General features: G+C 42.8%; 1 protein-coding gene across 1 annotated transcript in view; it reads left to right on the plus strand.

Annotated features, from left to right (window-relative positions):
• The window catches only part of TLCD3A (TLC domain containing 3A), a 266,585-nt gene that overhangs the window by 188,828 nt on the left and 63,550 nt on the right, over nt 1-14,207 (plus strand). The window lies entirely within an intron of this gene.

The following is a 14,207-nucleotide window of genomic DNA, read 5'->3' on the forward strand; positions in this document are numbered from 1 at the left end:
CCCCAGCAGGCACTCAAATTGTCCATTAAAAGAAGTGTTCGCCTCTGGTCTTTTCATCAGGACATGGCACAGCTGTCCATACGAAAACATGCCTGGTCGATAATTACTGAGCTCAACCCCAGATCAGAGGCCATTTACCTTTCGAGCACCTACGCAGAGGTTTGGAAGAAAAGATTTATGGCCCTGAGGATGGGCAAATCGCCCTTTTTAAAACACTTGCCTGCATGGCGTCGTCCAAATGAGGACACTAACTGTAGGGGCTGTGGTCATTACACGGAATCAATTGAGCATGTGTTGTGTGTTTGCCCAGCATTTCTCAAGGATAGAAGGCGGTTGTTACGGTGTGAATGGATCAAGCACGGCTTTCGAACATGTCGGCAAGCCATTATATCAGCAATGAACCCCAACAACACAATGCTGAATCTTAAGTTCGCAAAATTTGTTTTTCAAATTGCAAAAAACCTTAACTTCATGGGGTTGCGGGACCCATCGCCACAATCTTCAAATTCATGACTGGTCTAGGACCTCCTGTCCCCTATTATACTCTAAGACTCTTACTGTGGAACCCTTGTATGTTCTACTGAAAGTTGGGGACGGGTTTTAAACTCACCAACAATGTTATTACGTTTTTAAACATATCTTAGCGGCTTCGTGTGTAAAAACAATAATAATAATATTTATATATCTTATCCTACTTTGTTAAATAATTTAAATTTGCCGTTGCATTAAGATGAAGTATATTTTGGGTCGTTTTTAAATTGTCATGATTTTAAGTAATCGAACAATAAACAATTGATGATTATCCTTCAAGTTACACTAATGTGCCACAGAAATGTAAAAAAAGAACACATTGCTCTCAGATCAGATGAAGTTGGCTCATGTTAGAGTTGATGATTGTGTTTACCAGAACTATCAGTCATTGTCATGAAGCTTTCAGCATTCATAAAGGTAAGATGAGTTGTTGGCTGGGTGCTGTATACCACATATCAACTCTTCACCGTCCATGTTTCCCTTTCCTCTTTCCGGCACTCCTGAGCAATCATTCTTGCTTCCACAATAGTTGTTTTCTGATCATATTGGACCCAGACATTGATCTTATATTTCATAACCGATGGGTCAATAGCCTTGCGCTCTCCTGCTCCTTGTTTTAGCATTTCTGAATGACTCAGTAGATTTTCCTGTTTTGCAGAAACCTGTCATGAGTAATCTGGCATATGCCAGACTGGTGAAGATGGGGTTCACCTTGCCCCATGGTGGCACCTGATTCATTGTCATAGATTGATAGTTATCTGAATATATTGTTTTACTTCCACCCTAGGTTGGAAACACTGCCTTCTGGCTCTCCCTGGTAAATCTGTGCAGACTGCCATGACTGAGAACCCTCGCCCACATACTGAACAGTATGGGATAGGTGTGTTTAGCATTTTGTAATGTACGTTAGGCTGGGAGTTTCCAGAAATATGTGTAGCCTGAAGAAGGTAGATTCCATTTTTAGCTGGTATAGCTCCTACTGTCTGCTGCCTCCTTGACCCCTAAATCGTCCAGTCCCAGGAAGGCTCCTTGCTTTCCCTTACCATGGGACCCTTCACATACCACAATATATGGATGGATATAGCATGCTGTGGGTTCCGCAAGGCTCGATGTACCCCACAAACAGAGTTACCTTATCAGTTAAAAAAAGGCTTTTTTGGCTGTTGTCTTCCCTGTCCTACTGCTGTTATGACTCCTCTCCCTGTTAACATGGTTATAGTTAAGTTGCTATTGATGGATTAGGACAGGAAGGTTTCTGGTGATGTAGAGAATAGGCTGTTTCCTTTCACCTACTCTGGACTGACTAAGTTTGGGCAGTCCTGCCTGCAGCTTGAAAGTTGCAGTTCCTAGATAAAGACTGTGACCAAGGACATGGTCACTGCTCTCACTTAAACAAAAGGGAGGTGCTGCACAACTCACACATTATTTGCTTGGCAAAGGAGAACTGAAGCCCAGCTATAACCCTTGATTGGCTGAAGGACTATCTGGCAGAGATACACATTCTCTTAAGGCATTAACGTGGAGTCAGAGACACTTTAAGCATTTTTGAACTGGAGACAAGACGGCAGCCACGCGAATGACCGCAGCACTCTTTGTTCCGCCCGATGTAGCCTCATGGTGTCCGTGGACAACAGCTCTAGATAAGTAGCTTCCTTATTGTGCCAAAGTAGACCACTTTGGCCCAAACCTCGCCCAGCCAGCAGTCTGGCGCTGCCAAGAGCATGGAGCTCACAGCCTTCCCTCCACCGGTGCGAAAGTTGGCACATCAATGCATAGTAATCCTGGTGAAGCTGGTGATCGCACACTGAGGGTGGCAAAGGCTCTGACTGCCAGATATTTTGCTGGATCTCCAGGGACAGAAAGAAGGGAACTCGGCTGGGACAATGAGTAATAAGCTCAATAATACTAGTTAAGGGGATGCAAGACTTATTTTAGAGGAGCACCTCACTGTTACTATCGAACTGTCACACCGAAGCATCTTACATTTTCGTAAATGTTATTTTTGTGAACCCAGAGGGCGTTAGCATAGATTAGCAACTCAGATCAGGAGGTAGCAGCTCGAATATTATTTGCTATGCATGTTATGCAAAATCTCATCAGTCTGCCTTCTAGGGACATAAACACAAACAAACAAGGGATTGATGCAGAAAAATAGACCTAGCCACGCCGGGGTGCCAAGCCTGAGGCTGAGGGAACCACAAGAAAAAAGAAAACCGCTTTATGGCATGGTACTAAAGAAGGTGACTGCAATTATGGTCCCGGAAGGGAGAACTACAGGATCTAATAAACCCCTGAAACAGAGATTAGTGCTTTATAAGGACTCATCTGAGCAGGATGCTGGTGAGCAATTTTTTCCACTTTCTGAAGTTTCAACAGAGCTGTTGGATAGCGGCAAAGACTCGGGCAGTGGCAACGCCACAAACTTTGATAAAGACTACATGGCATGGAATAATTGTGAGAAAGGGCATCTAAAGCAATCTGGGAATGCCAGCAACAGAGCTGCTTTATGTAGCGCATTGAAACAGTACTATTCCACTACATAGGTCTTGGTGTTTGCAAGGAGGGGTTGAGAGAGGCAATGTCTATCATACGAGGAGGTATGTATCGAGGGATTAGGAGCGACCGGGAGAAGAAAATAGGAGGGCATAGACCGCAACATAAAAGATGCAAGGGGCAGTCCGTAAAATCTCAAACATGAAACATATATCATAAGTAGAAAACTACAGCTATCGAATTAGATGTTGCTGCCATGAAAGAGCAATCAAATAGCCATGATTCTAAGATAGCTGATATCCAGTGGAAGATGGAAGAATTGGAACATTGCCACTGGCACAACAACATGAATATACTGGTTTTACCAGTGAAGGCGCTGAGGGAGTTTAGGGCTTAGAGGCTTTGTCATTCAGCATTTTAAGTCTGCATTCCCAGAGCTTTCTGACAAGAATTGGCAGTCTGAAATACAAGGAGCACACAGACTTGCGTTAATGCAAAAACAGTCTGCTCAATGAGATGGAAGAGATTTAGATCCAAATGCCAAGAGACATTCATGCATTTGATGGAGACTTTCTTAAGGCAGTAAACCTCTGAGAAGGTTCGGCTGGAATCAAAAAGAGAATCCAGCGGTCATGTCCTTTTCATTAAACCCAACTTTGTTCATGCAACAGCGAGAAGATAGGGACTAAAAGAAATGATAACACAGTTTCAGGTTAAAGGGTGCTAGGGCCTGAGTGTTGATTACCCTTGCTAGACTTAAATGATTCTACTCTTTTTAACTAATTTTCTTATCTTCTCTTTCTCTTTATTATTATTTTTTTGGGGTATAACCTTTAGGTTTGATGTTGAAGTGAGGGGGCATATGGCGCTATCATATATTGATTCTCATTGGAGATTCACTATGCAGGAATATGGAGTATTATGTGGTGATGCTGGTTAGGCTTCACCATGCAATACTATCACAAACCCCAAAGATGGTCCTTGGATTCACACTTCCAAATCATCAGCTCGGTCCTTGTAGTGTGGCAAAGAGCAGTCAGGCTTTACTAGAGAAACATGTGTTAAGCATTTCAGAGTACCAACATGAACTATAAGTAATTGACACAACTCAAATAAAATCCAACACCAATTCAAAAAAACAAAGCAGATTTTTATCTTAATTTAGACATCAAAACAAATGGAATAGCAATATTATAAACAGAGTTATAGATTTTTGAAGTATTATAAATCAGTTCAAAATAATACAGTAAAACTTTATCATTGCGGTCAATGGTAAAAACTACAAGTGACAATTGGTCACTTGCAGGTCGAGTTGAGTGGCACCCTTGCAGGGTAAAGGAGATACTAGTCCCAGGACCAAGCCACAACAGCCAATTCAGTTTTATCTGTCCTGTGGAGCCCGGGTACAGAGTTGTCCTGGCTGTTCGTGGTGCTGAACGAGAGCTGAAAGAGCTGCTTTTACCAGCTAAAACTGTGCTGCAGGGAAAACAATGCAAAACAAAACAACCATGCCACTGCTGATGGCAGATGAAAGTCAGGCGGAGTTCCCATTAGGTGTTGCATCGAATGCAGGCATTGGTTGCCGGACTGGCGACCAAGAAGCTTTGGCAGCAGTAAGTGGAGCAGATAGTTACTTCGACCTCCAGTGGTCCAAGGGAACGTGGTAGCTGCCTGAAACTTCATGGAAGGCAGGAATACAGTTCCCACAATGCACTAAACCATCTGGATAGGGGCAATCCCTGAGTTGGTCAAATAGTTAGTGATTGTTTGGACATTGAGCATTGTTTTACCTGAAGTTTGCAGGAGGCTAGCACCACTAACTATGGGTAGCCTGAGGGTGCTTCAGGCTTTCACAGGGGTCCTACCGTCTTGGAGAACTGAGAGATAATCTAAGACAAGTCTTTATCAGGCAGTTCTAGAAGTGTTGCCATAGAGACAGAATATCCCTCTTTTGCTTTGGTGCAAGTCCTGTGTCCAGACACGGGTCTCTTTTTTCTCCTCTTCAATGCAGGATGCCTAGAACCGAGGTTCTGGTGTTAGGCGTACCTCTTAAATCTTTGTTGTAGGGTTGTTAGGGGTGTGGATGCAAGTGGCCAATGGGTTAATAGCTGCAGCGGCTAATCTGCCCCTGAAGTGACCATGTTTGGGGGAGTAGGTCACCTTTTCTACCCAGTACCCACTACTTCTACCACTTTTAAAAATGTCATAAGTCTTCCTCTGCTGTTCAGACAAGGTAACCCTTCCCTAGAGGTGTGCCTAGCCTTCCGGGGAGTACAACTCCCGACTGTATAATTTTCACGCCTGCTGGGTGCAAATGTGCCTGGGGGAAGGGTGATGTCTGTTCCTTCCTTTTAGAAGCAGCCTGGATGTAAATCAGAGGCGGTGTAGCATTTGAAGCTCACCGCCTTGATGTGCCACTTGACTAGCAAGCCAGAGGGAGGAGGTGTGTCCTCCTTCCTGCTGAGGTTTTTGTTCCTAACTGGAAGTGTTTATACTGTCTGCAGGAAGTCAGAATCCTGTGTTGGCGACAGCAAGCGCAGGCTATCAGCCAGAGCACAGAAAAGCAGGAGCAACCAGGTTGACAATCTCTAAGGTAACCACTTGTGTGCATGCCACATCACTATTGGCACAAGATTAGGGTCAGGGGTGAGAAGGCACGTTGTTTGATACCAAACATGACATATTTAGGTGGTACTATAATGGAGCTGCCAACCTCAGGTTTTCCCGGGTGCCAGCTCATGTTATCCTATCGATAGTCTATCAGTTACACCGTCCTTTAATGGTAAAGGGCACTAGGCTGTCATAAAAGGTTGCTCTTGCATGTCTACAAATTTAATATATGCACCCTGCCTCCTGGGCTTTAGGAGGCCTTCCTTAGGAGTTACTGGCACATGTCAAAGATAGTGCATTGACTTCGCCACACATGGTGATGAAAAAGTAGAGTTCAAGCAGTTTCGCACTATTTCTGAAGTCTTCAATGGCACTCAGAGTGGCACAATTTGTGCTGCAAACCTCGGGGAACCCTTTATCACCCATGCTGTGGGTACCACTGGTACAATACGAGGGACTTCTAGGGGGGGTGTAAAATCCTTGGCAATTCGGATTACCAATTTACACATAACTGTTTTAGGGAGAGAGCACTAGCACTGGCACTGGGGCCCAGGCAGCAGGCTCCAGTGCACTGTCCAGAGTCATAACCATCAGCATTAGAGCGAAAACAAAAAAAGGACACACACATAAACACTTCTAGAAACGATCTCATCCTTGTGAACAGCCAAAAGGCCCTTCACTGGTTTGCTTTTGGCCCCAGGGGTCTCCAACCAGTAGCTCGTGAGCTATTGTAGCTCTCCAGCTACCTGTGTGCAGCCTAACTTATTAAATTAGAAAGCATTTGATTTATTGAATTAATATACATATGACAAAATTTAAAGTATACAACACTAAGAATATTATTAGCTCTCAATGTGTTTCATTAAACATAAGTAACTCTCAGTACAGAAAAAGGTTGGAAACCCCTGGATGGGTTGGGAGGGGCAGGTGAAGGCTCGTTTTTTTTGTGGGGGGGGGGGTTAGTGGGGGAGAGTAAGGGTTGGAGGGAGGGAGAGAGGGATTGTGGGCAAGAATGGGGGAGGATGGTGGGGATAAAAAGCATAGCAGGGCGGTTAAGGGCACCAAAGCGATTTGTGGCCCTAAAGATGCACATGTCCGGTATCGGGCAAATTATTCAGACATGGGTAGCACCCTAAGTAAATAAGAAATGTTTTAGACAAAGAAGTTGGGGAAAATCACTTCTCTTTTCTTACTTCTCCTGAGTAAATATGCATAGGATATAACCAGGGTCTATGAACATACAGTGCTTAATAATAGGAGAAAAGATCCATTGTGGGTGAAGATGATAGATCATTTAAGCTGGATCTGATTTGTCTTCAAGAAAAGTATGTTCTATGTGATAAAAAAATCAAGGGCTTGATAGTATGGGATATTATATGAAGGCCTGCACCACACATGGGTTCTTTGGCAATGGAATAGCCATTTTATCAAATATGTGTCCGATTAGGAGAAAAGCCTTTCATAAATAGATAGGTCGATGATTATTGAATAGCAACTTTCAAATGTGAGGCTTACGATTTGCTTTATGCATGAATCCAATGTAGATAAGGCTATAGTATTTGAGCTTTTGCCCGTGGAACTGGCAAATGGCTGACACCAATGGTAGTATATAGAGATTTTAATTGTCATTGTGATCTAGATAACACGGCTCCTTATTTGGGTCGGATCAAAAGGTGCATTAAGCACTGTGTGAGCCATGGAAGATACATGGCCTTGTAATTGCTGGGCTGCAATTGAAAAGCTCAGAACCTGGTTTTATGCAATTTTCATAAAATATCTAAGACAATAGATTATGTGTTGTATGTTCACAGGATTTCTACGTAGTGCCCGATTGGAAAGATATCCAAGGGCATATTCAGACCAGGACCCCTTCGTGCTGGAATTTGATATTGAAAAACGGATTAATATTAAGCAGACCTAAGTGGACGTTTGTAGGAGCCCTGTGTTTAAATCCTGAGTACACGAAAAATGAACCAGTGGATTCAAAGGTTTTTGAATTGGAACCTTGATAATGCACTGCTCAAAGTCTTACAGGATACTTTAAAGGCTGACATTAGATGGTAGACCTTGAACTATACTCTGAAGTGAGAGAAACAACAATTTTTCTTTGGATTTTATGAGAAACTAATTTAGAATGGGAACATAGAACTATCTTATCATAATTGCAAAAAGATGACATCACAATTTTACAACAGATCCCCCAGTTAAAGCCAAAATGTATCGTTTTTATGCGGGCAATTCTGCTCGCAATTACTAGGCGCAAAGGATAAATAATTATGAATATAGTGATAGTATTGGGGAAAAGATTGGCTTTAAAGGCTTGTCAGAAAAAAAGGAAAAATTTAATTGAAATAATGAATAAACATGGCCACCTGGTGATCCGATGTGACTGACTTCGCTTCGGCCGTTTCCGGCACTCTGAACGCGAGTCCCGACCCTTTCAGGCAGCAACCCCGTTCTTTGTTAAGAGACTGCATCATGTTTGGATGCACATTGTTTTGTTTTGTGCCGACTCGCCTCTGGCGGCGTTATACAATTGATGCTATCCTGAAACCATTCTTCCAAAATCAAAAACAGTTTTTATACCACCGTCTCGCTAGAAGCCTTTGGCCCAAATTCCGCCATGAATTCGTAGAACCGTAATGATCTATAATCACGGTTCCCTGCCCCTTCCTCGTTTGTCCTGATGAAGACCCCAGCTTAAGGTTACACTGCTACTTAGAAATTGAGGGGTCGAAACGTCGACGATCTTTCACTTGCCTACGAACAAACCATATTGCTAAATTAACTCGAATGGTTATTTTTGAAGGCTTATGTATCAATGTTGTATAATATTCATTTACTTAGTGTGGCTGAAGGTGTAAGCCAACACGCCTTGTAATTATTGTTTAAAATTGGGTCCTACTGACCAGTATTATTTCACTATTTATCCCTTAAACCCACACAATTCCTTGCACTATCCCTTTCCTGCAAAGCCCTAAATGACAAGGGACCTGCATACCTAAAACACCACCTCACATTCCACACACCTACCAGAGACCTCCACTCATCTGACCCTGGCTGCTATCCCACGTATCCACAAGACCACGGCCAGGGGAAGATACTACTCCTACCTCGCAGCAAAGACCTGGAAAACCCTGCCTTTCCATCACTGTCACTGCCCCAGTTGAGGACGGACCTCAAGACCTGGCTCCTGGACTGAATCACAGTGCCTGTGATAGATCAGCAGTCCCCACCTACCCTCCTCAAACCGCATTGACACCCTTACGGGTGAGTAGTCGCGCCTTACAAGTCTCTTTATTGATTGACTGATTGAGTTAGCACGTCCAGCTAATACAACTCTCAGATGAATAAACAGTAGATTCCGAAAAGATCCCTATGGTGTTTTTCTCACATTTAAAAATATTAATCTTCCTCAGTCTTGGTCAACCTCAAACATAACAATCTTTATTACAAATGCAAACCCCCAACAAATAGAGGGTTATACAGGCCCATTTGCTTAATAAATAATGATGTCAAAATATATTCCAAAATTATGGTTACCAACCTGACCAAGATCATTGCCAAGCTGGTTACCCCATGACAACATGGATTTGACCTAGTAGATGAACTATATATCATACAAGCCGTGCAATTTTTAATACTGCAGATATTCGAGGTACTCTTGTGACAGTGGTCCTGCTAGATGTGGAAAAGCATTTGATAGAGTTTCTTGGCCAAGTCGAGGATGGGAGTTGGCTCATTGTTTAAAAAAACATACACAAACCTGGTATAGAAACCCCCTAGCTAGAGTGGATCTAATGGGATCAGACTCTAACGCCATTGCAATATCCTGTGGCAAACGGCTGCGATGTCCCTGCTGTTCTCTGTTATTTGCTCTATATATTGTAACATTTTTACAGAGAATATTACAGAATGACAAAATAAAAGTGCCTGTGTTTGCTGATTATGAAACTAAGCTGTTCGCATATGCAGATGTTGTGGCAATGAAGTCTACGGCTCGGCTGTAAATGAGATTGAAAGTGAAGCCGCGCTGTTTAGCACAGTTTTGGACTATCGACTCAATAGTAATAAAACAGAGATAATTAGCCAGGGAATAACTAGAAATTAATTGATAATAGAAAGGGCGAATCAACTATGTACCTTGGATAACGATCTCCGCATCAGTTGGGCACATTGTTCAATTAAACTATGATCCATCATTAAGTAACATTATGACTGACTTGAGACGTAGGAATAATTTGCATTTAACGATCATTGGCCGTTGTAATATTATAAAAAATGTCCCTACTGCCTAGACTATTATATTTGTTTATGGCCATTCCATTAGAAGTTAGCGTGAAATGGTTACTGAAGTTAAATTCTGCTTGTAGCAGTTTTGTGTGGGAACATCGAAGAGCAAGGAGAGCTGTCAGGGTTCTGAGGCTTCCACTTTAAAGAGCAGATTGGGCGCTCCCTAATTTTAGATAATATTTTTATGAAGCAATTATGCAACATTTTGGTATCTAATTATAAAGGAGAAGGCAAAAATAACCTTGCCCCAAAGGTATCCCAGTGATATATGAATATAGTCTAGGTTAAAGACGCCCAGGTTTTTTTTAATGAAAAGCTATTTAAACAAAGTAAAATTTAAGATAATAGTAGCTGCCATAAGAGTATGAACCAAAGTGGCTACTTTGATGGGGATCAATAACTTCTATAACATCTTATAGTACTCAGCAATATTTCCTGCAGTATTCTATCCATGACCGCTATTGTCTAGTGTGGGAACAAGCTGCAGTATGCAGAGTGAGTGATATTTTATAGATGGCCAACTATGTGCTTTTCAGTTATTGCATGGCAACTTTCATCTCAATAAAAATACCTTCAGATAGGACATTTCTTTCAGGAATTTGATTTGAGAAGGATTTTCTGCACACAAATACCAATAATACTCACTATTAATCGGGGGCCTGCGATTACAACTCTTTAACATTATTTCTCCAACTTAGACTATGGTGCTATTAATGTTCAAACAGTAAAATGGGTTTAAAGATTACAAACTGATGAAAGTATGGTACATTTTCAAGAATTCTGACATATAGGGCACAAAGTCTTTCTTTCTGCTAGTTTAAACGTCAACATTTTAAGGCAATATGTGAATTGTATTATACCTCACTGAAATTGCATAAATGGGGTAGACAACCATACCCAAAATGTCCCAGGGGTGGTAATATGTAAACAGATAAAGTGCACATGTTTGTAGCTTGCATCTTACAGTCTGAATTTTGGAAGAAGATTGAGGACTTTCTGAGTAAAATCACCATTATGCAAATAAGATCAATGCCTCTATTGATTCTGCTTGATCTAGGGAATCAGACCACTGCAAACTCGCCTACAAGTTATTATCCGTTTGTGGCAATGACCATTGCTGGAATTTGTATAGCTACATACTAGCTGAATCCAGATCCTGTAATGTATCGGCAGTGTCTGGGACATTACCTATCATATGTGGAAGAAAAGTTCTTCAAATATAAAGGGGAAAAGCCAGGATAAAATATAGAAAGATAAGTAAATGGTTAGCAATTTGACCTTGTAGTTTATTGAATTAACTTTTTGTCATGGTTCGGTGAGGGCAGTATTTCATTTTTTTAAATAATGATAGCAGCAATATGAAATAATGGGAATGTATTTATGATTTATTTAGTATATAATTGAAATGTATTCAGTATATTCTATGGCATTAAGTACTGTTGATAGCGTGAATTAATTCCTAATATTTCGAAAGTATTGAAACGTCTTAGCACGAAATTGGAACCGGGAAGACTTTAATGCTATTCAATCTTTTCTGGCGACTTCTTCCCCTGTTCTACTTGATCTTCCCCTCGACCATCAGGTGGCTGTCGTTAACACCTGGCTATCCACATCATGTGATCCAGTCGCCCCCCTCAGGAGGGTCAAGGCTTGTCGCCTCCACGAAGCCAATAAATGGTTTACTAGTGAGCTCAAAGTCCTTAAAACTGCTCTGAAACACTCAGAGCGCCAGTGGAGGCGCAACTACTGCCCCCTCCTGAGGGATCGATATAAGTCCCTGTTAAAGAACTATAAGAGAGCTATCCTCTCAGCTAAATCTCACTATTTTTCCAGCAAAATTTTATTTGCGGCCAATAAATCGAAGGAGATTTTCTCCATCGTCCATGACCTGGCTACATCTGACCGTATCAACCCCAATCCTGTCCCTTCTCTAGCCCTCTGCCTCTCTCTGAATACTTTCTTCCTTGAGAAGATTGCTATCATTAAATGGAACATTCCCCTGAAATCTTCCTCTCTTCCCCCCCCTCCTTCTCTGTCCTCCTCCTTTAATCACTTCCCTCCTATTTCGAAAGAATCCTTTTTCGCCCTGCTCAAAAAGGTCATGTCAGGCTCTCCGGCTGATTACGCCCCAGCCCGTATCCTAAGGGACCTATTCTCGGGCTGTCCTGAACCTCCCCTATCTCTTCTGAATGCTTCCATCTCTCAGGGCATTGTTCCGACCTCATTTAAATCAGCTACCATAATCCCCATCTTGAAATGACCCGGCTCTGCCCCTTATGTTCCTGCTAATTTTAGGCCAGTCTCACTGCTCCCTTATTTAGGCAAAATTCTGGAGAGCCACATCACTTCCTGCTTGTCAAACTATATTGTGAGTAACCATCTTTTGGCCTCCCACCAAGCGGGATTTCGCCCGGCCCACTCGACCGAAGCTGTGGTCCTTTCTGTACTGGATGAGTTGAAAAGTAAGGCGGACTCTAATTCTCCCCAAGCCCTGGTGCTCCTTGATCTGTCTGCTGCTTTTGACACGGTCGACCCTTCCATCCTTCTCGACCGTGTCAGGGCAGCAGGCATCCAGGGCACTGCTCTTTCCTGGCTTGTTTTTTTTTCTTAAGGGCCGGACGCAGGCTGCCCGCCTCTCTGGTTTCTCTGCCCCCTTTCTCCCGGTGCCCTCTGGGGTTCCCCAAGGATCCTCCCTCTCTCCCCTTCTTTTTAACCTTTACATTTATCCCCTTATTATTTCACTGCTTAATATGGAGGTCTCCGAATGCAATTACGCTGATGACATACAGCTTGATTTTGATCTGTCCCCCTCTCCTGAGTCCATTCTCAAATTTCAAACCACCCTTATTTTCATTTCTGATTGGATGAACCAAAACCATCTTAAGTTAAACCCGGACAAAACGGAGTTGGCCCTGACGTTGGCCAGGATTCCACTACCCCTTGGAATCCTGCCTTTTGGCCTTCCATCTTTGGCCCTCCTCCGATTCCCTCCTCTTCTGTTAGAACCTTGGGAATCAAGGTCAGTCAGGACCTCTCCATGCGTCCGCAAATTAGCTCTGTGGTGTCATCCTGTTTCCTTTCCCTCCGGATCATCCGCAAGATATCCAGTTAGATTCCAGGGACAACAGGCAATACTTATTATAAGGATTAGCCAGTTGTTCTCAAGTTCCCTAGACCAGCGGTTCTCAACGTTTTCACTTCTGTGGATCCCCACAGAATAACTGTTGGAAGAAGCCACCCCCACCTAAGCAATTTATACTATTTGACCCCCAAAACACACACAAATACATGTATGCATCAAATATATAAATTAGGATATATTTTGTTTAATTCACCAGCCTAAGTATCAAAAATCGATAGTTGAATTTTATTGGGAAAGTTTGAGCTTTTCAAAATGTGTTTTCATTTCTAAAGGGTAAAGCAATATGGTAAATTTTCAGTGAGTGTAACCACAATAGCCAGATAAATCTGGGCTGAGGGAACAGTGCTATTAGGTTTTGAATTGTTTTGTTTTTCAGATTTACAAGACCTAATCATTGCAAAAAGTGGAGTGTGATTATTATATTTTCACCCCACCAAGTGGAACTCTCTCACCAAAGTGTGGTAAGAGTGGAGCCCGTTATATTATGGTCCTGATGAACCCAGTTGGGCCTATTAGCAGAAACATGTTGACCTCACATACAGCGGTGGGGGAACACTAATATCCCCATGACACCGATAACCTTATTTTAAATACCATATGGATGCCGGCACCATTAAAACTAAGCTGACACCCATAATGGCCTTTTAACTCACTATATATTTTCTTTGGGCCCCCACTTAGTTTAGAAGTGCATCCCTGTTGTCAGGTGTATGCCCGCCCTCTATCAAACCAAGTTTTTAGAGGGCGAGGACTGATCAATGATGAAGCGTGACACCTGGTGGTGTGTGAGACCAGTCCTTCACTTTTTGTGAGATGCCTGCACTCACAATATAACACTGTGGAGCCGGAAACATCTGAGCAGGAAAAGCAAAAGAAGGACAGTGGCCTCACCACACAGACATTGGTATCGGCCCACTTGCCCTCACGGTTTGTCGGAAGCGGGAGCACGATCAGCCAGGTGTCTCCAACTGGCACTGAGAAGCATCGCTCACCCAGGCATAGAGCGGACAGCTAGAGCGCGTCCAGTCCCATGGATGGAAAAGAGGAATGGGCTTTGGCCCATCTAGGCTGGGTCCCACCGCCCCCCTTGCAGGCCAAAACGAGGTCATGGCTTGGTTCACGTAGTGCCTGGCGCTCT

Source organism: Lissotriton vulgaris, chromosome 2_1 (genome assembly GCF_964263255.1).
Source record: "Lissotriton vulgaris chromosome 2_1, aLisVul1.2, whole genome shotgun sequence".
Lineage (NCBI taxonomy): Eukaryota > Metazoa > Chordata > Amphibia > Caudata > Salamandridae > Lissotriton > Lissotriton vulgaris.